The following is a 24,840-nucleotide window of genomic DNA, read 5'->3' as shown; positions in this document are numbered from 1 at the left end:
AGACCCAGCAAAACCAAACTAAAAAAAAAAGAGAGAGAGAGAAAGAAACGACAAAGAAAACAAACTTTTCAAGCTAGAATTTGGAAAAGAACGCACTTCTGGACAACCCTCCTTGGTACTTCGGCATTGGTAGGAGGCAATATCTTGTATTGGTTCAAGGTGCCAGCTCTAGACTCACACTGCTCTGAATCTCAGCTCTGTCATCACCATTCGTGACAACTCATGCCTCCTAACCTCAGTTTCCATACTTGGAAAAGAGGGGTAATAATAGCAGCACCCTTAGGAGGAGGATTAAACAAGATAATCCACACAGTGCTCGGCACCATGCCTGGTACATGGGCAGCGTTCAGCAGAAGTTAGGTGTTGTATGCTGCAGAGTTGCTAGAGCCACTATCCTTGTAGAAATTTTACATGGATAGTGATGTGTGTGTTCAGGGCAGATCATCTGGAGGTATTGCCTCAGGAAGAACAGTCGACCACCCACACAGATCCTTACGGAGCAGTATTTTCCTTGGTGAACTCACCATACTTCAGGGTCTGCACATCAACCATGCAGTCTTAGAAATGTGATCTTGTGCTTCTCAGGAATGATGATGCTCACCTCCAAAGCCCACAGGAGCCTTAAAGCTAGAATATCAGTTGATTCCTTAAAAAGCTACACCAGAGCAAACATTGTCTCTCTGTAGCTAAATTCGGAAATGCCAAATGCCTGCATAGTGTGGATTTAGAATAAGCAGAGTCACCCGTGATCAAAGAGTTTACTCTCTCCTGATTCTGAGGAGCTAGGCCCTCCAGGTGAGCAGGAGAGATGGTCTTTTTAGGAGGGCAGGCTCACTCCCTGGGTCCACACAGACGCTCCCTATCTCTAAGGGCAGTACATGTCAAGTCTCCTCTGATTTACCTGCTAGCGACCCTCCCTTGAGGGCTTTCCAGGTGACTCAATGGTAAAGAATCCACCTGCAGTGCAGGAGACACAGGTTCTGTCCTTGGGTCAGGAAGATCCCCTGAAGGATTAAATGGTAACCCACTGTAGTATTCTTGCTGGGAAAATCCCATTGACAGAGGAGTCTGGGGGGCTGCAGTCCATGGGGTTACAAAAGATGAGCAACTAAACAACAACAACACCCTCCCTTGAATGGGAGTGTTCTTTCTGCAGATGCATCAAAACTAGTACCCTCAACCAGCTACTCTCTGGATATGACTTGGATGACTCTTGCAGATGATTTTGCATAACTCTAGATCGATCTCATAGTTTGACCCTGAAATATGGTAGATAACTTTGTTTTGTCTATTTTTTGACTCTAAGGGAACTACATAAATGTTTCCCCTTGCACTCTTTTCTCCAGACCACCAGGCCAAGAATTGTCAAAGTGCTGAATGCTGGGCCCAACAGGCTAAAGGCATGTCCTAGTCTCTGCCTCCGGCTTTAGGACTAGATAGAGCTTCAGCCCAGCCTAGCCCCTGGGTTGAAGGAGCCCAGTTGGCTCCTTCAACACCTCCTGCTGTCCTCTTCTGCTAGCCCTTGGCAGGCCGGCAAGTCTGGTAGCACTCTGAAGACCGACTTCTGTGGCTTTGGATTTGCCCTAACTTGGCATCCACATTTCAATGCTCCATATTTAAATGAAGTCTCCTTATGGCTTTTCATGGTACCCATGCCTTTCCTTCCTAGAAGTTATCACAAATGAAATGAAATCATCCTTTGTACCTATTTTGCTGTTGTTATACTCTACTGACTAATTTGCCCATGAAAGAAGGAACTGTTTGTTTATCTACCAGTATACTCGATATTAAAACAATGCATGGCACATAGAGGTTTTAATGAATGTACATTGATTAATTGATTAGTCAGTGATTCTTAGTCATATCTGACTCCTTGTGACCTCATGGACTGCAGCTCACCAGGCTTCCCTGTCCTTCACTATCTTCCAGAGTTTGCTCAAACTCATGCCCATTGAGTCAGTGATGCTGTCTGACCATCTCATCCTCTGTTGCCCCCTTCTCCTGTCCTCAACCTTTCCCAGCATCAGGGTCTTTTCCAATGAGTTGGCTCTTCAGATCAGGTGGCCTAAGTATTGGAGCTTCAGCTTCAGTATCCGTCCTTCCAGTGAGTATTCATGGCTGATTTCCTTTAAGATTGCCCGGTTTCATCTCCTTGCTGTCCAAGGGACTCTCAAGAGTCTTCTCCAGCACTACAGTGGTGTCTGTATTTCATATCATGACTTGACATAGAGTTTTGTGAACACACACACACACAGGTATAGCTCCCTTTATAGATTCTAAGCTGCTTATCTAAGATTAGGTAATCAATAACTTTAGAAAAAATAAACTGCCTTTCTATGCCTTTTACATGACAACTCTACATATTTATAATTTCTCACTAGTATAAGAAGACAAGTGGTGAGAGGCTTAAACTTTTTAAAGTGAAAAACCATATTGGAACACCAGCATAAAGCAACAGTTGCCCTTTATATCTTTACAAATCCCTTTTCTAGACAGTGATTCTCATATATCTGTATTTTTGCCGTGTATTTTTCCAAAATAGTATTTGTTTTAGTTGATAAGTTGTGTTTGGCTCTTCACAACCCCATGGACTGTAGCCCACCAGGCTCCTCTGTCCATAGGATTTCCCAGCCAAGAATACTGAAGTGGGTTGCCATTTCCTCCTCCAGAGATCTTCCCAACCCAAAGGTTGAACTTCTGTCTCCCATGTCTCCTCCACTTGCAGGCAGATTCTTTACCACTGAGCCACCAGGGACGACCCTGATAACATCTTACTGAAAAACCCAAATGAACTTTTTAGCCAACCCAATATATACTTAATTTCTTTATATGGTGCTTTCCTCTTGCCTATCACAAAGAAGCTTTGACTCTTACCTTGGAAAAAATATACATTTCCACCAATTTATATTTTATGGACATGGTTGACCAGCCATCAGCCTTTATACAATAATATCATCAATCAAATACATAGCAGGTTTGAAGTTGCCCTCTATTACTCTTAAACTATAGATTTTTCCCCTGCCCCAGCTGTGTGGATTAGTAGTCTTAACTTGTACCCTGTGGGCCCACATGATGGTTCATGCCTTTCAGAAGAAAGTTCAATGAACCTTCTGAAATTACATATAGAAATGTGAGTACACATTCATTATCTGCATTTTTCTGGAGAGTTAATCCAGTCATAATGTTTTTAAAGTTTAAGAACTCCAATTATATAATGATTGTAAATATACTTATCCTCTTAAATTTCTCTCTTACTAATTCAAAACTAAGATTATTTTTCTACTTCATATGCAACCAGTTTCTTCTAGAGAAATTGAACATTTACATAAACCCTTCACTCTGTCTTTCATCTTTGCATTGCTGCTGCTAAGTCGCTTCAATCGTGTCCGACTCTGTGCGACCCCATAGACGGCAGCCCACCAGGCTCCGCCGTCCTTGGGATTCTCCAGGCAAGAATACTGGAGTGGGTTGCCATTTCCTTCTCCAGTGCATGAAAGGGAAAAGTGAAAGTGAAGTCACTCAGTCGCGTCCGACTGTTAGTGACCCCATGGACTGTAGCCCACCAGGCTCCTCCATCCACGGGACCCTCCAGGCAAGAGTACTGGAGTGGGGTGCCATTGCCTTCTCCGCATCTTTGCATTACACTTCTAGTTAAAAATAACATTATGTTAGAAAACCCCTACCCAAGATTCTCTGTCTTCTCTCTGGTAACTTCACCAACATGAACTTTCAAAATTAGTGGATTACACCCCTCTTGTGATCCCTGGACCGGAGTGTGAGCATCAGCTGGACATTCATGAGAGACTCAGAAATGCAGATCTGTTAAATCAGAGCCTGCATTTTAACAAGATCCCTAGGAGATGCCTAAGCACATTAAAGCTTAAGAAGCCTAGAACTGGTACATCTGGTGTCTCATTTTCCTGTTTTTCAAATTTTCTATAATTCCACTAACAATTATCATAGGATTTCTATTTTAATATCACCTAACAGTTTGATTAAATCTCCTGTCTTTGGATTTTGCAAGGGTCTAGGAGAGGGAGAGTAAGTCAGTTAATTGGTCTGATTATTAAAAAGCACTACTATTCAGGACATGAGTATAGTTTCTGTGATTCTCAACAGAACTTTATGGTACCTCCTGCCTCTACTCTTTGTTTTCGTGTCTGTGCTTCTCTAGTGTATTTAAAAATATTGACTGGGAGAGACTGGAAAATTAAGTATTTTAAGATGAATGCTATAGAATAAGTAACTTTACTAAAAGTGGAAAATGCAATGCTTATGCTGAATTATGTTGGAAAAACTCAGTTTATAATCTAAAAATTTTCTGAAGTAGGATTTTGCTGTCCCAGTTTTTCATAATAGATCTAGCAGCATCAAATTAAACATCTTTTCTGCTACTACATGGTATGTGTACCAAACACTCTTTCTCTCCAACATTCAACTTTCATCTCTAAGAGTTTAGGGAATTTATGGCTTGGTGCATTTGATGTGGCACCATTCCACATGTGAGGCATGGTGATTTGGATAGCACGATAGAAGTGTGTGCCAAGAATAACTGGCTTCTGTATTGCGGAACAGCTCAAATACTGTGTGTATCACAGCATGTAATTTGGGTGTACAAGATGCCTGTAGTTCAAAGAGCTCTACTGCTCTGCAGTGGCAGGCTGGGTTTCCTGTTGGCTGGCTCCTTGTGTTTGCATTCAACAGCCTGGGTGCAGTTAGAAAGAAAACATCCATCTAGAAAGTACTTCTTACAGTCCTGCAAACGGGAAGACCTTAGCTCCCAGGTCCTTTTCCTCCCTCCCTCCCTCCCCTCCTTCCTTCCATTAGGAATAATGCAAAGCAACTCTCTCTGCTTACTTTGCTTGTTTGTCAGCTTTCTCTGAGTAGTGTTTCTTTGCTATTATTAAGAATTACCCAAGGCTCTGATAGAACTTGCAGATCCCCAGGCTGTTCCTCTTCCAATCTGATCCAGTAGTTTGAGAAGGAGTAGAAGAAAACTTGCTTTTTTTTTTTTTTCACTAGTGTCCCAAGCTTGTAACCAAGCTAGTGTGAGAAACACCAAAGTTCTCATAGGGAAAGACTTTGGAGTTAAGATGGACCCTGCTTGTTAACACCTGCTAGATGACTTTGGATAGATTATCTAAACTTTCTGAGCCCTGGTTTTTAATGTGCCGAAGGGGGGTAATGCTAAGTAGTCATAGGTGTTGCCGTAAGGGGACAATCTATATAAAGTACCCAGCATGCTGCATGTGCATGGTTTATAGTTTATAGTCAGTAATGTTCATCCCATTCTCTCATTGCAGTGTAAGGCTTTTGAAGGACCAATTTTGAATTTTTCCCCAAATGTTTATCTGTGCTAGGTATAATTTGTAAAGTGAAACACAGATAATGAAATGCAACCAAATTTTAGTTCAACAAAGACTTTTGAGGGTCTGTAGTATGTCATGAATTTGAACATACATTACCTAATGTAATCATCACAATGAACCCTGTATGTGGTAGATATTATCATTCCCACACAACAGATATCTAAACAAGGCTCAGGGATAATCTTATGTTTAGTAAAGATATTAGAGTCCCAGTCCAGTACTCTTTCTCCTCTATCACAACAACCTTTGCCCTTGATATTTTGTCTGTTTTTAAAATAACTAATGTCTATACCCTTGTCCACACATATGTACACATAGCTCTAAAGTAAAGTTAAATTTCTGAATAATGTATTTTTTTCAAATCATCTCAATTATTTATTTCATGAAAACTCTTTATATGGATCAGGGATCCTCAAACTCAAATGCATAAAGGGTCGGGCAGGTGATATCAAATGATATCACCCGGTCTGGGCAGCTGTTGGACAGTAAGGAGGGGTAGAGACTGTGGCAAACCAGAGGGACTAGTCCATCTGAAAGAAGCAGTTTCTGCTTAGCTCCAGACTCTTTCTGAAGTGCCAGGATGTGGGTTCCCTAATGTCAAATCTTTAGCTTTTTTAAGACAGGAAGAATTCCAAAATTTTATGTGAAATTTCCCAATTTGTAAACACTGTGTGTGGGCCAAACCACATCAGTGGGCCACCTCTGGCTGGAAGTCTGCCAGTTTGCAGTCTTGACCTCACTGCCCTTCATTCTGCACTTCTTTTGACTTGGTGCATAGTTCATTTAAATGGCTTGAATACGTAGTGGGCACTTCTGGGTAATGTCTTTGTAGTATACTTGAATTTCTGGACTGGCCTTTAGTTTCCCAGGTTTAGAATTTTTATTTTCTCAGAATCCAGTTAGATTGACTGTTGTTACTGATACTCAGAACTCAAGAACTTTGTACAACAAGATCACTAATTAAGTAATTGATAGTGAGAAACATATTACTAAGTAGACAGGGTACTGTAGTAGCCTGATCAGTTAATTCTCTCCTTGTAATTCATCTGCCTGGAAGGCAGTTGCCTACCTAGAAGGTGCTTTCATTCATATAGAGTCAGAACCCAGACACAGAGGGACTTGAAAAAAGTACCTCCCTGTGTTGGATCTTAGAATCTTCCCTCCTTATGGTAGCCATGCCACTGGGTTACTGCCCAGAGATTTTATTAAAACCCAGATTGTGAGGCTTTATACTCCAAAGATTATGGATCAGTATATAGTCTTTGATTATATACTCAAAGATTCTGATTCAGTACCTCTGGAGTAGGTGCTGAGAATATTGCATTTCTAACAAGTTCTCAAATGGTGCTGATATTGATGGACTGCTAGATGGGGAACTTCTTTGAGAACTATGAGGTTGGCCAAAAAGTTTGTTTGGGTTTTCTGAAATATCCTATGGAAAAAACCAAAAGACCTTTTTGACCAACCCAATACTTTCCTCTAATTCACCTTCACCTACTGCTCTTGTCTGTGTCTCGCTTTAATATGCTAAGATAGTCACATCCTAATGCTGGGCTTGGGACCTAGATATTTGGACAATTTTTAGGTTTTCCATTTTTGCCTTTTTAGATTATTTCACTTAAGTAAAAATATTTAATTCACTAATCTGTCAAATCCAAAATGCCATTGACTGTAAAACACACTTGGATTTTAGAGACATCAAAATTGTGAAAAAAAGAATGCACTTTTTTAATCACCGCAGTTCAGTAAATCAGATTTCAGTTTGGAGTAATCTCCCCTGGACTATGTTATATAAAGCTCAACTGGGAAGATACATTTGAGGAAAGGATTGTTGTGCATTTTCTTTGAGCACAAGATGAATTTTAAACTTACCTTTCCCAGTTCCTAGTAGAAAAAACACTGCTGGCACAGTGATCTATGGCTGACTTTGTCATCTAATTGAAATTTATTGTTATTGTATTTGTCCTCTGCTACTCCAGATTGACCCTGGAATGCCACATCTTCACTATGGAATGAATCTCTTTTTTGCCTTATTAGATTAGTAGGGCCATGTACCTTTTTTAAAAATAGTTATCAGAGTTAACACTTCCTTGGCCACTCAGGAAAGGACAATTAAGACAAGGGTTGCTCAACTGTTCTAAGTCTACCTTGTCTGTATGGTCATAAATTACTGTTCCTAAGGAAAAAGGACTTGGAAAAAATGACTCTGTTCATTTCAGTAAGCATCTGCATGCGTATGTAAGAGGATGACTTGAGAGACAAATTCTAAACCTATCTTGCACTCAGTCTATTACTGGAAAATCTCTTGGGGGTTCATTTATTAATTTTGGAAAAAAATCAGTAAAGTCCCTTAGTTATGTAAACATTAGGCCTCCAGGCATCTCTTTCCTTAAGGAAAGAGTGTGACAAGATCTCCTTTTCATTAAAACCTGCTCCTCTCCTTGGTAATGTTTAAGGAGAGTGCAAACCAAATTACCTAAGAACTTTGGGAGTCTACTGGAGAAATGAGCCTGAACCCTCAACTTTCTCTGTGAAATGAGAAGTAAGGGAAACACATTAAAATGGGGTCATGTGGTCTCTAGTCAGGAGATAATACCGCTCTCAGGTATAGCAGGTCCTAAAGGCGTTAATACGTCATGAAGGGGAAACCTGGACTGCCTGTTCCAGGCCATGACCTAAGGTTGATGATGAGAGCTGCTTTTTATTTAAGCAAGAGTTAAAATCAAAGAGCACCAGACTTGAAGTTTGAGGCTGGTCCACTCTAGAAGCCAGCAGAGGCCTGAACCAGCAGGACACAGAACTTAACAAGACCAGTATTCAGCTGTGATACCACATAGTAGTGGCAGAAACCTTCATGCTGCTGCTAAGTCGCTTCAGTCGGGTCCGACTCTGTGCAACCCTATAGACGGCAGCCCACCAGGCTCCTCCATCCCTGGAATTCTCCAGGCAAGAATACTGGAGTGGGTTGCCATTTCCTTCTCCAGTGCATGAGAGTGAAAAGTGAAAGTGAAGTTGCTCAGTTGTGTCCGACCTTCATTCTAATTGCAGTCATCTCTCCACCTGAGGTTTAGAAGCAAGGGTCTACATTAGACTGAATAACCAACAAGCGGGAGACTAGATTCCCTACTGAAAGGCTCCAGAGATTAACTGGAAAACCAAGAGATGTGACAGTATTTGCAATCTAAGTATTACCTTGTGTGAATATAGGATCAAATGAGACTAAATCTATTATGACAAGCAGGTAGACCCACAAGAAAATTATTCAAGTCTAGTTAGGGGAACTGACATCTATTCATCTAGTAGACTACTGAGTATCTCCTGTGTGTCAAGAACTGGGATCCACAGCAAAATGAAATAATACAACCTTTACACTCAGAGAGTTTTCCAGAGTTGATAGACCGGGTATAATAATGGAAGTGCTTGTAGAGAGATGCTCAAGTTGCTGACGAGGCTTCCCTGTCTTCTAGGAAATGCTGGATATACCTAGTGTAGATAGTAATTGACTTACACCTTAGAGGCCATTTGGAATCTCTCCATAAGTAAAGAAGGTCATTTCAGACAGTGGGAACAGCATTATAAAGTAACAGACATGTGAAAAAAGAGATGATTGTTGCTGAATAGCTAGTGACCTTTGCTGCAAACAGATGGATGGCAAGGAATAAGATTAAGTGTGAATTCAGGTGGGAACCACCTTCTAAATTTTTTAATTTATATTTACAGATACTGGTGCACCACCAAATATAAGTATGGCTTGCTATGTTCTGTATTTTTGAGAAATTACTTAGGTCAGGGGTCTAATGCCTGAATACCTGAATTGCAGCTGATATAATAATAGAGCTAAAGTGCACAATAAATGTAATGCACATCAGTCATCCCAAAACCATCCCCCTCCCCAGTCCATGGAAAAATTGTCCTCCACAAAATCGGTCCCTTGTGCCAGAAAGGTCGGGGACCACTGACTTAGATGACCTCAGCGGAACAGGTGGTGAATGGGACTGAGAAAAAAATGGTCAGCAAAACCACTGGCAACAGGGAGGGAGGCCAGTTTGGGAGAGCATTGAAATGTTCTAAGCATGGCATTGTGAAAGAGAATTGGAATCTTTACCATACTCTGAGTGTTACGGAAAACAGAGATGGTAGAGACCCTGCTGTCACCATGCTTAAGACATAAAACAAGTAAAGCGTGAGAGCAGGAGCCTGATTATGTGGTTCAAAGTGCTGAAGAAAGCGTGCAGTGATGACTTGAGCATCGTGATTGTGTTTGGTTGGGAATGCTGTTGGGAGCAGAGTGTAAGGAATTGATGACTGTGGTTGAGGAAGAAATAAGAAGATTAGAGCAATGGCTTAAAAGAAAAAATGGCCTCAGAACATTTAAACCTCCTTTGTATCATGGCGGACACTATTTTGAGAATGTCAGTTTCAGGAGATGCCATAATAATGTGTTTGTGTGTGTGCTTAAAAAGCCACCATCACGAAAGATCTGGAGTCCACTCATGGAGTTCAAGTTCCAATTTTTGCCCATGGATGTAGAGTATCTACTCTCCTGCAAACGGTAACTGTCACATTATACAGCACAGCTCTCATTTTCTTGGTAATTTAGTGACCATGTAAACATGTATATGACTTGTGGTAAATATGGTGATTCTCACTTTATAACCAAAGAGGGTAGATGTTACAGCTTGTGAGCAGTGATGACCGTAAAGCCTGCTGTGTGAGTCACCGGGTTTGGCCCAGGTATTAAGACGTGTTATTATTCATGTTGGTTAGTTGAATTTCCTGGGCTAACCTCGTTGGAGTTTGCTTTGTTAGCAGAGGATCAGATCTTTACTGATAGACCGAGTGTCTGAATTCTGCTCCTACTTCTCTGGCTAACTGGTTCTGCAGTTTGGGGAAGACTTTTTAATCTTTCTGTTTTCAGTTTCTCTATCCGTAAGCAAGGAAACAGACCAAATTCCACTTGAAATTGGGAAATCAGTGATTCTATAGTGTGGCAGAGACTGCTGTGCTGTGCTTAGTTGCTCAGTCGTGTCCAGCTCTTTGTGAACCCAGGGACTGCAGCCCACCAGGCTCCTCTGACCGTGGGGATTCCCCAGGCAAGAATGCTAGAGTGGGTTGCCATGCCCTCCTCCGGGGGATCTTCCCAACCCAGGGATCGGACTCATGTCTCCTGCATCGCAGACAGATTCTTTACCAGCTGAGCTACCAGGGAAGCCCAGCAGAGACTGCTAGTGCTGACTAAATATCCTCAACAGATTTGTTCAGTTGGTGATCAATATAATTATGGTTACAAATGAATCTTAATTATATTGGGTGGCATTTGCCCAGACAAAAGACAACATTTCATATCCCCTTTAGAAATAAGTGTAGTTAATGAAATGTAAGCAAAATGAGCACCTGCCCAGAAGTACTCCCTTTCACCCTTGCTCCTCTTCCTATAGTATTGATTTCGGAGGGTTCATGTGATGGCTGGAGCATCTGTGGCTATCTTGCAACCTGAATGGTCTTGAGAGAAGATGGCATATCTTAAAGATGGTAGAGCAAAAAAATAATAGGAGCCTAGTTCTCTGGTGAAAATGATATCATTATTCAGCCTGACCTACCTCGGCATTTTCTTCTTATGAGACAAAAATAAACCTCTCTCATTGAAGGCACTTACTAGTCACCTAATTCAATTTCTAATTAACGTATTGATATTGAGTTATCTTTATATAATATTCCATCGCTAAATTCTCTCTTTGCAATATTTGAGATAATAACTTACAATAAACCTGAGGGTTTTGGTACTAGGAGGTACAACATAATTCACCAAATATATAGCATTAATTAATTGTTGAATTTATGAAAACAGCCATAATATGTAAAGAATTGCCAATGTTTGGTACAAACTGGGATGGAGAAAATCAAGGGAAGTTTATTAATCAAGGAAACTACAGAATTTTTAAAATATTGGAAGTTGCTGGGATGTGGAGAGCTAAAAGTACTTTTGATCTTAGTTTGTAGCAAGTTCACATTTTAATAGAATGGAAACCTCTAGTTTTCGGTACACCTGTGCTTTGATCTCCTTGTCTGTCATTGCAATGTGATTATGAGGATTACTGGGTCATTCTCAGCCTAAGTTGTTTTTGTGATTTAATTTTCTGGGAGAGGAAGGGGATCATTAAAGGATATCATTAAAAGGAGAGACATGAGGCTTGTAATTGACCTTCCTTGAAAGTAGTCCCATCTGGAAGATTTTATCGGTAAACATTTATCAGTGTGTTTGCTTTTAAGCAGATTCTTCTCCTCTGTTCTTTAAAGCAAGCAGGCAAAGACTTAACAAGAAACCCCGTGAGGGCTCATAGGTTGCTTTTGTGCATGCTCATGGGGAAGAAAATTATATGTAAGGAAAAAAATTCTCTCCTGAGATAATTATATGATTTTTTTGGTAAGTTTTGCTTCACTGGTTCTCTTTCTCAGATTATAATTCAGGTAATGGTGTTCTTCAATGACTGCGCTTTGTTGTGATTTGTTTTCATTTACGTTCAGACTAGAGGTGTTAGGAGGGATATGATATTTGTGAAATCTAGTATGCAGGTGTTTTGAAAATATGTTAAAGCTCTGTTAGCCCAGTACTAGTCTGAAACATCGTATTGTACTTTTCTAGAGTACAGGAACTGTTTTTAGGAAGACAGACGTTGCTGTGGTTTAAATAAAAGTACCAACATGACGTATTACCGGTCAGAAGATGTAACCCACGTGGTCTCTTAAAGTTGTGTTTTAGAGTATCAGAAGAATTGCTTCAGTTTTCTCATATCTTACAGTTTTCCTGTTTGCTTGGTTTTGCTTGTTGACTTGCTTGTGTCAATAATCACAACCCTTGTCATTTTTCAGTTCCATATCCCCTTTCAGAGGGAGCGAATTTCTTTTTTTAAATCTAATTTGCAGTTTTACATTACACTTACTGAAGTGCTTCCCCTCACTGATAGTAAACTCTGTTTCTTCCATGCCCTTCAGAATACTCTCTAATCAATTTAAAAAGCAACATTTGACTTCTCAACATATCACATACTGGTAAGCAATTGTTGTACACTTGTTTTCACACCTAGTGAAATATCATGGATGCATTTCTCCTGTGTGTGTGTGTGTGTGTGTGTGTGTGTGTGTGTGTGTGTGTGTGTGTGTGTGTGTGTGTGTGTGTGTGTGTGTGTGTGTATTGATGGCTTCATTTTCCCCACTTAATGGAGTTCCATGAGGTTATAGGTAAAGTATGAGAACCAAATCTGTGTATGAGGTTTAGTTAGTCTGTGAGTCCTGTTATCAGAACTCTTGCCCTTTTGGGCTTCATTCCCATTTTCCATACGCCTGGGGATAGCACCAGTGTCAGAATCCTACAGCCATCTCTTTCTAGGTTTTTCATCCAACAGAGAAAGAAAGCTTCTCTAGTAGCTCCCATACAAAAAGGTTATAGATCCTATCGTGAACCCATCACAATGATCCCACCTAACAGTGAGGAGGTTCCCTGAAGGGAATCAAGCTGTTGTTTTCCAAGGAAAGGAAAACTGAATGTTGGGCATCCGTAATGACCAATTGCTCACTAGCCATATGGGCCTATCTCTTGATGAGACAGCAGCTTCTCATTGTGTATTGACTTCTTGACAGGTCAATGACAGTTAACTAGTGAATTCTGAAGTCTTACGACATGCCTGAACTCTAGGCCAATTATGTCCATTTATAGCTTAAAAGCATTGCCAGGGCAAAGGGAGTAGGGTAAACAAACCACATTCCACTAGTTACCAAGTTACCCTTCGCTGGGGCCTACCTCTGTGTACAACTCAGTTCCTCAACCTTCCTTTCTCCAGCGCCTCCTGTTCCAGTTTCCTCTGTAGAGGCTCCTACTTTAGACTCCACACCTTGCCTGTCTCCATCTTGAAGGAAAATGCTAGATGTCTTTTATCCTGACTTGCCTCTACAGTTAGCACAGTGGTTTGCATATGATTCACAAGTAATGTTTGTGAAATGGAAAAAAAACCCAAACATTTGAGGGAAATAAAAAGCAATCACTTCTCATCAGGAATGAGTTGAGAACCCCAAGAATAGCCGATTTGACAGCTTGGAGTGGATGCTGTTTCAGGTTTAGTTTCTGGAAACTCTCCTTGTTTTAAGTGCTGCTGCTGCTAAGTCGCTACAGTCATGTCCGACTCTGTGCAGCCCCATGGACTGCAGCCCACCAGGCTCCTCCGTCCATGGGATTTTCCAGGCAAGAGTACTGGAGTGGGGTGCCATTGCCTTCTCCTGTTTTAAGTAGGCATGTTCATTAAAATGGTTTCACATTTATTAGTCTATTATTATCAGTCTTAGCCCTTTATAAAAATGGCTTGGAAAATTAAGAGGACGAGACCTGAAAGTTATAAACAGTTCGGCCTATTGTGTAGGTAGTGAAGAAAGTGTTTTCTTCTTCTTTTTTATTTCCTGGCAGCTGAGATAATACCAAAAGAACTCAGGAGTAGACTTGAAGTGATATCAGAAGAAAGTGGTTACCCAAGTTTCCTGACTGCTAAGTAGGTGGCCAGAAATAATGAGAGGGTATAATAGATATGTTCAACTTTCTTGGCATAGATAGCTATTTAATTATCTTATTTCTGAAAGAACTATAGCTCCACTGTTACCTAAGTTTATCCTTTAGCCATTTAATATGGTAATATCCCTAGTGTAAAAGTGGGAATCAATTACTATGATAACCTGGATTCTTTGTAAAAGAATACTAAAATACCAAGAAGGGTTTCTGTTTTTGTCTTAGAATTTTTTGTCCCATTCTTTTTTGGTAAGAATTATCATCTAAAAGCACCACTTTATGGGATTGTAAATACACTGTTTCCATTGTAACTTAGTAAGCATAAAAATTAAAAAAAAAAACACTTCTCCACTTTGTCATATGAGAGTACTGAATGCTGGGTTATTAGTTACTAGCAAAAGGTCGTTCTTTGTTATTTTTTTTTAAATGACTTACAAAATTTGGTGGTAATATACAAAGTCTAAGCAAAACTGACTTCAGGATGGGTATTGGACTTTCACTGATTACTGCGTACTGCTCACCGACCCATCCTTTCAGAGTTATCAGCTGGGTGGAAATAATGGTACACTTTTTCAAAAGCACAAAAGTTGGGCAGAGTTCATCACTTTGCTCAGCCTCTTGAGACCCTGACCCAATGCTGCTAGCAGAACAGAAATGGTCACAGGACTCCAGAGTTTCAGAAAAGTGCTAAGAGTACCTATTATTCATTCCTGTGTTTCAAGATTTATTTCAAAGTTGAACATAGAACCTGGCTTCTGAGATTCCCTCTTTGGGAATCCTTCGTGTATGGTACTAGTTTCCACCAGTCCTTCATCTGAACCCTCAGGCACCTCAGGCGTGGTTTAACTGTGATTGAATTACAGATTAGAAGTAAAGTTTCTCAACATTTTGCAAGCATCCTTCTATTGTTTTCTAACATGAGTGACGTCCCAGTGTCCACTCAAAGCCTATTTTTCTTTGTAAAAGTTTTGTGAACTTCTATTCATTCCTGATGTCTCTACATTTCATGATCAATTGTCTTGGTCTGGGTCTTCATCCATTGTCCTGGGCACACACTTTTCACTCCAGACATGGGTCTTTTAATTCTGAATTTGTTTTCTTTTCTTAGTTCATCATTAATTTGACCTTCTCTGTTTTCTCTCGCTGAAATTCTTGTTAGCTGAATGTTGGGCTTCTTAGATCAGATCCTTTAATTTCCTCACTTTTTTCTTCTTCTTTTTTTTCTCTTTGATGTTTTGTTATACCTTCTAGAAACTTCTTAAAATTTATCTTCCAGCCTTTCTATTGAAATTTTCATTTGGGCCATTTTTTTCAACTTCTGTGCTCTCTTGTCCTTTGCTACTGCCTTTTTAATAGCATCTGTTCTTATGTCAGCAATGTATTGTCTTTCTACATAAATAACAATTCTTTAGAGGTTTCCTATAGATTTCTTTATTCAGTTGATGTGGTCTGCTTATACTTGTCTCTCTTCTTCATTCTGGATAACTTCCTCAAGAGGCTGTCCATTCACATTCAAAGGTCTGTCTGTCTGTCTCTCTTTCTCTCTCTCTTTCACACCTGCACACACACACATACACGCACACACAAATACAGCGAAACAACAATGATGATGACAACAACTAATGCACCACCAAAATTTTGTGAACATGGATGGGGCTTGTCAACTCTAGAGTTTTACTATAGCATGATTATTTGTTCAGTTGGGTTATTCTTTGGGAAGTTCTTCAGTGTCATTATAATAAGATTTTCCAATTCTGCCTGAGAAATATTCACTTGAAGGCATATAGTTGACTGCTAGTGTCTGGAAAATCCCATGGACAGAGGAGCCTTGTGGGCTGCAGTCCATGGGGTCGCTAAGAGTCGGACGGGGTCGCTAAGAGTCGGACGCGACTGAGTGACTTCACTTTCACTTTTTACTTTCATGCATTGGAGGAGGAAATGGCAACCCACTCCAGTTTTCTTGCCTGGAGAATCCCAGGGACAGCGGAGCCTGGTGGGCTGCCGTCTATGGGGTTGCGCAGAGTCGGACACGACTGAAACGACTTAGCAGCAGCAGCAGCAGTGTTTGGGGAACATAGCTTATAAGGAGGTTGGCTATCTTACTGAAAACTTGTCAATTAAGCATATATATTTCAACCTTGGAGTTCACCTTGTTTGCCACAGTACCTGACATCTTCAGTTTGATACCTGTCTAGTTTATTTTCTCCAGAAAGGAAAGATTCAGTCTCTAAGAGAGGAGAGGAGAGGGAAATACTTAGTTAGGATCCAAAGTCTCCATATAATTTAAAACTTTCAGACTCTTACTAAACTCCTACCTGCCTTAGTGCTACTGCCTCTGAACTCCACAACTCTGGTTTGGGCAGAATGTGTTGATTCACTTTCTCTTGTAATTTGCTCTCTGTAATCATTTTCTCCATTGTACTAAGGCAGTTTCTACTTCTCTATCCACGCTTTTCTTCCTAAAAATCAGTTGTAATTTCTCCTTTGATGATCTCTCTTCTCTCATTATCTATGCCTTTGTGGATTTGTGTGTTTTTACCCCCCTTTCATTTTAGTGAGCTATCAGAAAGAGAAGGAAAAGATAAGCATGTATGGTTTCAAGCATCTTTGCTAGAAATTCTGGGGAACCATAGCTGTGGAGGAAGGTGGCTAAAAGAGCACTTTATAATAGAAAATAAGTGATCAAGCAAGTTGGATGGAAGAGCAGCAAGATTCTAGAAAGTGCTGTTGCTGATGATAGATAACATTTTTTGAGGGCTCATTATGTGCTTGGAGCTTTGCAAAAAGTTCTTTACAAAGGATGTTTATTTTCATCCTTGTAAGAACACCAGGATGTAGGCACTGAGGCATGGAGGGGTCATATGACTTGTCTAAATCAGTAAATGGTAGAGCTGGGATTTAAATCCAAATCTAACTTGAGAGACCATCCTCTCAACCACCAAACTATCTTGCCTTCTGTAAATTGCTTAAAACAAGGATTTTAAATGAAAATGCATTTGAAAAAAATACTTTTCATATTTATGATTTAAGAGACTTTCTTTTAAGCAAAATTATTAACTAGCCTATTTAATATTGTCTTAGAACTAAAAAATTCTTTCAGGTTTAGAAAGTATTAAGAGAACCTTTTTCAGATAAACAGACACTACCCGTTAAGACTTTATAAGACTTAAGTTCTCATCATTTTCTCCTGGAGGAGGAAATGGAAACCCAACACAGTATTCTTCCCTAGAAAGTCCCATGGGAAGAGGAGCCTAGTGGACTACAGTCCATGGGGTTACAAAGAGTCAGACACAACTGAGTACGCGCACATACACACACACACACTCATCATTTTGCAAACCTATAGACAATCTACTAGAATTCTGTCCTCTTACCATTTTGTAAAATAAATACAATCTTTAGAACTGTGTTTTAAATCGTTTGCAGAGAGATGGAGGTTGTGTCTATACAATACCAAACATCTGGAAGAAAAGAATCCCCCGCCAAAGCTTATTAAAAGAGATTTATAAGCAAAGTATGCTTTTGAATTATGAAAACATATTTATGTCCAACATCTTGAACAACTCTTACATGTATGTTTATGTTTCAAACATGGCTTAGAGATCATTAAGATTAAAATTCAATTAAGTGTACTCTGTTGTCTCTGCCATCAATTTCAATTAAACCAGACTTGCTTGGCACTTTTGGAGAGAAAAGTCTTCAGTCCTTTCCCTTACTATTGTTTTCCAATTTTTCCCTCATAAGTACATAGTATTTAAGGAGGCTCTTTATGTTAAACTTCTAAATTATTCACCAAGTGATTTTCATCAGCACTTATGCAGATGAAATAGAACTGAAAGGTTCCACAAATTAATCTTTTTAGGCTTTGTAAAAGTTTTGTGACCTTAAAAGAAGCCAGAGGTGTTCAGGTTTTGGTCTTTTTATTTTTTTCTTTTTTAAAGAAGACTTTATTTTTTTTTTAGATCAGTTACAGGTTCACAGCAGACTTGACTGGAAGGTAGAGATTGCCCATGTATTCCCTACCCCCATGCATGCATAGCCTCCCAGTTATCAACCCACCCCCACCAGAGTGATACATTTGTTACCATCGATGAACATACACCAGACACATCATTACACCCAAAGCCCATAGTTTATATTAGGGCTCACTGTTGGGTTTGGAGAAGTGTATAATGGCACATATCTTCCATCATAGTATCATACACAGTATTTTCACTGCCCTAAAAATCCTACGTTCCACCATTATGCCTTCCTCCCCTCCCTTCCCTCATTGTCAACCCACTGATCTTTTTGCTGTCTCTATAGTTTTTGTCTTTTCCAGAATATCATATAGCTGGAGTCATACAGCATGTAACCTTTTAACATTGGCTTCTTTCACCAGGGGCTTCTCTAGCGGCTTAGACGGTAAAGAATCTGCCTGCAATGCAGGAGACCCAGGTTTGATCCCTCAGTCAGGAAGATCCCCTGGAGAAGAGAATGGCTACCCACTCCAGTGTTCTTTTCTGGAGAACCCCTGGACAGAGAAGCCTGGCGGGCTACAGTCCATGGGATCGCAAAGAGTTGGACACAACTGAGCAACTAACATTTCTTTCACTTAGTAGTACAAATGTAAGAGTCATCCATGTCTTTTCATGGCTTGATAGTTCATTTCTTTTTAACACTGAATAATATTCCATTGTCTGAATATACCACAGTCCGCTAGCAATGCAGGAGACCCCGGTTCGATTCCTGGGTTGGGAAGATCCCCTGGAGGAGGGCATGGCAAGCCACTCCAGTATTCTTGCCTGGGGAATTCCATGGACAGAGGAGCCTGGCAGGCCACAGTCCACAGGGTCGCAAAGAGTCAGACAAGACTGAGCTGCTAAGCACAAGGCCAGCACATTGATCATTCAGCTACTGAAGTGTAGCTTAGTGCCTCCAGGTTTTGGCAATTATTAATAAGACTGTGATAAACATGCATATGAAGGTTTTTGTGTGGGCATAAGTTTTCAACTTTTGATGGATAGCTACTAAGTAGCACTATTGCTGGATCATGTGGTAAAAGTATGTTTAGTTTCGTAAGAAACTGCCACATTGTCTTCCAGTGTGGCTGAACCATTTTGCATTCCCACCAGCAATGAATGAGAGTTCCTGTTGCTTCTCTGCCTCCTTCCCCACATTTGGTGTTGCAGGAGTTAGAGATTTTGGCCATTCTATAAGTGTGTAGTGGTATCTCATTGTGCTAATTTGGATTTCCCTGATGAAATATCTGGAGCAGCTTTTCATATGCTTATGAAATTTGCCTCTTAAGGAATTCACCTAATTTTTTTTTAAATAAATTTATTTATTTTAGTGGGGGCTAATTACTTTACAATACTGTAGTGGCCCTTGCCGTACATTGACATGAATCAGCCATGGGTTTACATGTGTTCCCCATCCTGAACCCCCCTTCCAGAAAAATAAACGACCCAATCAAAAAAGGGGCCAAAGAACTAAACAGACATTTCTCCAAAGAAGACATACAGATGGCTAACAAACACATGAAAAGATGCTCAACATCACTCATTATTAGAGAAATGCAAATCAAAACCACAATGAATTCACCTATTTTTAAACCAGCTTGCTTAATTTATTACTGTTGAGTTTTAAGATTTCTTTGTATATTTTGAATAATAGTTCTTTATCAGATGTATCATTTGCAAATATTTTCTTCCAAGTCTGTCGCTTGTCTTCTTGTTCTCCTAACATTGTCTATCACAGAACAGAAATTTAAAATTTTCATGAAGTCTAGCTTATCAATTATTTCTTTCATGGATTATGCTTTTAGTGTTGTATCTAAAAACTCATGATGAAATCCAAGGTCACAATTTTCTCCTATGTTCTTTCCTAGGAATTTGATAGTTTGTGTTTTATATTTAGATCCATTATTCATTTTGAGTTAATTTTTTCAAAAGGTGTAATGTCTGTCTAGATTACTGTTGTTTTTGTTTTTAAATTTTGAAATGTCCAGTTGTTCCAGGTCCATTTGTTGAAAAAAACAAAGCATCTTTTTTCTGTTGTATTGCCTTTGTCAAGGATCCTGCTTCTTTCTCAGAGATCAGTTGACTGTATTTATATGGCTCTCTTTGGGGGCTCTCTGTTCTGTTCTATTGATCTGTTTATTCCTTCTCCAATACCACATGCTTTGATTATTATAGCTTCACAGTATCTTTGTAAATTTTTAAATTGTGGAATGTAACGAACATTCGTGAAAGTACATAAAACATCAGTGTTAGTTTATCCAATAGTTTTAAAGTAAACACCTATTTTAATTGTCCCTCTGAAGCACCCCACTTGTAACTCTCCAAAGAGATAACCGCTGTTCTAAGTTTCCCTTTTCCTGCTTTTCTTTATGGTATGGTTTACCACTTATGTATTCATCTCAAAACAAAGGAGTTCAACTTAATTTGTTTTTGTGTTCATGTAAATGGACTCATCTTGTGGATACTTTTATGTTTTTGCTTCTTCTACACAATGTTTTCCTGGGAAGATTCGTCAGTGTTGCATGTAGCTGAGGACCACACATTCTCATTACTCTATTGTGTTCTGTTGTATAAAGTAACCACGATCATAATTTGTTTCTTCAGTCTTTTCTTGTTAAGAAGTTGGGCAATTTCCAGTTGAAAAATATTATGAATATTAATTTACAGATATCTTAGTGCAGGGGTTCCCAACCTCAGGCCACAGTCCAGTACTGGTCCAAGGCCTGTTAGGAACCAGGCCGCACAGCAGGAGGTGAGAAAATGCAGGAAGTGGGCAAGCGAGAAAATCTTCATCTGTATTTACAGCCGCTCTCCATTGCTAACATTACTGCCTGAGCACTGCCTCCTGTCAGATCACCGATGGCCTCAGAGCATAGGAGCATGAACCCTACTGTCAACTGTACATGTGAGAGAGTGCATGCTCCTCATGAGAATCATCCTGAGTCCCCCTCCTCCGTCTGCGGAAAATTGTCTTCCACAAAGCTGATCCCTGGTGCCAGAAAGGTTGGGGACTGCTGTCTTAATGCATATAAGCATGCATTTCTGTGGGGGAATATAACAAGAAATGGAATCCTGGGTCATGCATGTCTACTTTACAACAGGAGGGAAAGTATTGATAAAGTGCATAAAAAGTGTATGAGAATTTCTGTAGCTTCACATCTTAGCCAAAAACACATAGTATTGTCAGACTTTCTAATTTGTGTCAAATATGGAGTCTCTATGGGCTTCCCTGGTGGCTCAGTGGTAAAGAATTCGCCTGCCAGTGCAGGAGACGCAGATTCGATTCCTGGGTCCGGAAGATCTCCTGGAGGAGATGGCAACCCACTCCAGTATTCTTGCCTGGAGAATTCCATGGACAGAGGAGCCTGGTGGGTTACAGTCCATGGGGTGGCAGAGAGTAGAACATGACTGAGAGACTGAGCAGGCACACAAGGAAGCTCTATGATGAGATCATTGCATCCCCTTGGTTACTAATTAGGGTGAGTCCTCTTTCATATGTTTAGTATATATTTGAATTTCTTACTGTCGTTGTTATGCTTCTTCAAGAAAAGCCTTTTCTAAAGTGCATTTCAAGCACTTTTTAGGGAAATAAAGTCCACATAGATAAAATATTAGGACTTCCCTTGTAGCTAAGTCGGTAAAGAATCTGCCTATAGTGCAGGAGACCTGGGTTCAATCCCTGGGTTGAGAAGATCCCCTGGAGAAGGAAATGGCAACCCACTCCAGTTTTCTTGCCTGGAAAATCTCATGGACAGAAGAGCCTGGTGGACTGCAGTCCATGGGGTCGCAAAGATTCGGGCATGAAATAATACCTACTTAGATAAAATATTTGCCACAACATGTCAGTGAGAAAGGCTTATAGTACTCTGGAGCACTCCATGACGGAACAGAATCTGTAGTATAGAATGCAAATAGTAGTTTGGATTCGGTGTTGTTGTTTCCTATCCTATAACGTTTTGCATCCCTTCCCAACATTTTTGTAATTTGGGACTGCCTTTGAGATTTTTTTCTCCTTATTGTTGCTCTTGTGTATAAAAGAGATGATAATAGGGCTTCTCAGGACAATATGTCTGTGTTTGGCTTATCTTGTAAAGCACTTTATATTGTCTTACCTATCTTCAGGGCATCCTTTTGAGGTAGAGAGGTGGCCAGTGCATCACCATGCTCCTTGTCACTGGAAGAGATAGAGAAATCAACATGGACCCAAGTTGAGCACAGAACTCAGGTTTTATAACTCCTAGGCTAATGCCAACTGCATTAGACATAAAGTCAACTATGCATAAACATGCACAAAACATGTTCTATGCATAAAACATGAGCTGTGTTCATCACCTGATGGCTAATACCAACTACCTAGAACATGAATTTTTAAAAAGAAAGATATATGATAAACCTGTATATGATTTTACAGATGTTTTTGATCATTTTTATCAATTTATATTTTTATCGTTGAACTCCTCGAAAGCCCTTTAACTCTACTTATCTTATAAATAATTGTTAATGCTCTTAAACTGATCAAAAAATAATTTATAGTCTTGCTGAAATAGCCAGGGTTCCTGCCTTCTTGCTTCCTATTTTCCTCCCATCGAAACTCTCCCCTTAGGTTTAGCAATAAAACAGGCAGCTTAATATGGTTAGTGGCAGAATCTGAACATTCTGTGCTCATGTCTCGCCTCATTTCTGTGTTCATGTGGACTTTCTGGAAGACTTTTTTTTTCCAGAGTCTAAAATGATTTTAATGTACTGTATAAAAATCCTTGAACTTATAACTGTTTTCAGTTTATAAAAGACTGTATAAAGGCTTCTCCTCACAGGCTGTAAAGAGTGCAAGGACAATGAAGCTCAAATAATCAAGTGACATCCTTGAATCTGTTTCACTATCATTTATATGGCGAATTCAAGAGTAAAGACCTGATTTTGTAACAGCTTGTCCAGTACTTCTTTTATAGGCAGCATAATACAGTTGTAAAAAGTGTAGATTATCTGTGCTTACATTCCAGCTCCATGCTGAATAGCTGAGTTATCCTGGGTAAATCACTTGGGCCTTCTATGCCTCAGTTTCTCCAGGAATAAAATGGGTATAATAAGAGTTATTGTGAGCATTCAGCGAATTAGTACCTATTAATGCTTAAAACTGACCTTATCTAACATAAATGCTTAATAAATGCTAGCTCTGTTGTGATGTTTTCCTGATTATTTACTCTTAAAGAGCGATAATGTGTTACCATGAGTAATAAGAGATAGAACTGCCAGAACTAAAAGTGATTTTATAATCATATCTATCAACCTAGATTAATAGCTTTGACTTCTTTATCTATAAATATGGAAATAATTAATCTCTAAAAAACAATCCCTAAACATTGTAAAACTAATATGTAATGTTGACTGAAACTCAGTACAAATTAAGTTTGTTTATTTTGAAGAAATCAGTATCACCTTCAGAGCTAAGCCTGGAAGACTGATAGCACAGTCTTCTGTTTCTTTCCGGAACTTGTAATTCCTTTCTCCAGCCCACTTAGTACATTTATGCCAGAAAATCTATAGTTTGCCACAATCAAGTGTAACACTTGGGGTTCCCAAGCAGCAGGGTCCTCTGATACAACTATGCATTAACAGACATCCCCTAAAGGCAAAATAAGGCTATTCCACAAATACAGATTGAATTTCTACAATTGTCTGAGAACTGTGAGGAACAGAGATGATATTATGGGAAATCCCTACTATTCTTTTGAAGCAAAACCTGCACAACTAAATGATTAGAGAGAAAATGATGGTCTACTGGGGCCAGAATGACATCTAATTCATCTTCCTGTTCCCTAAACCTAACAAATGATTATTAGTGAATGAATAAATAAATAAATAAATAAATTTCAGTAGAAAAAGATCCATTTAACAAACATGTATTGAGTGCTTTGGAATTTTACTAGATTTGGAGATTGGAAAATAGATTAAGACAGTCCCAAAATTTAAGGACCCAGCAGTCAAGGGCATTAAATAGAAAGATAAATGATCAATTACATTACAGCATGCTATGCATGTGCATGTACCATTCTAAGACTGGAGAAGAGAAGAAAATCAGAGATTCTTCCAGAGATGAAAATCCCTGAGCTGAGGCTTTGAGAATGAGAAGTTAGCTAGACCATGAAAGATGCATATGGTGAGGGGTCAATAGGTCAAGCAAATACTGCAATGTGAAACTGTTCTAGTATGTGATGCAGTGGATGATGGGAAGGGGTAAGAGAAATGATCAAAGAGAAGCAACCATCAGGAACTACTGAGAAATCTTAAATACCATCCTAAGATGCTTGGATTTCTAAGAAGTCACTTGGGGGTGATTTTATTCAAGCAGATAACTATCAATCTTAAGTTTTATCATGTTCTTTAATTTGGACACACTTTAGAGTCACATGTTTAAAGTGGTCCCTGTGAGAATTGTGTGTATGTTGTTTTCATTCTTGTGTATTTCTTTTAAAAAATCTTTTATTCATGTATTTATTTTATTTTTGGCTGTGCTGGGTCTTTGTTTCTGCACGCGGGCTTTCTCTAGTTGCAGTGAACGGGGACTGCTCTTTCTTGCAGTGTGAGGGCTTCTCATTGTGGTGGCATCTCTTTTTGCAGAGCACAGGCTTTAGGGCGCATGGGCTTCAGTAGTTGCAGCACACAGGCTTAGTAGTCGTGGCTCATGGGCTTAGTTGCTCTATGGCATGTGGAATCTTATCAGACCAGGGATTGAACCCATGTCCCCTGCATTGGCAGGCAGATTCCCATCCACTGCACCACAAGGGAAGTCCCCATTCCTGTATATTTCTTAGAAAACCAAATAAGATCATTTTCTGAATCATGTGCCTGAATTTTGCCTTTATATTTATTAAGGATGAATTATTGCATTAATCACACATAATCACTTGAAGAAAAGTAT

At 39.6% G+C, this 24,840-nt stretch overlaps 1 protein-coding gene across 7 annotated transcripts in view; it reads left to right on the top strand.

Annotated features, from left to right (window-relative positions):
* The window catches only part of PDE4D (phosphodiesterase 4D), a 1,572,405-nt gene that overhangs the window by 1,450,166 nt on the left and 97,399 nt on the right, over positions 1 to 24,840 (top strand). The window lies entirely within an intron of this gene.

This window comes from Giraffa tippelskirchi, chromosome 8 (genome assembly GCF_054371585.1).
Source record: "Giraffa tippelskirchi isolate mGirTip1 chromosome 8, T2T-mGirTip1v1.2.pri, whole genome shotgun sequence".
In the NCBI taxonomy this organism is placed as follows: domain Eukaryota; kingdom Metazoa; phylum Chordata; class Mammalia; order Artiodactyla; family Giraffidae; genus Giraffa; species Giraffa tippelskirchi.
Note: the sequence above shows the minus strand (reverse complement) of the source record. Positions and strands in the feature narration are given on the sequence as shown.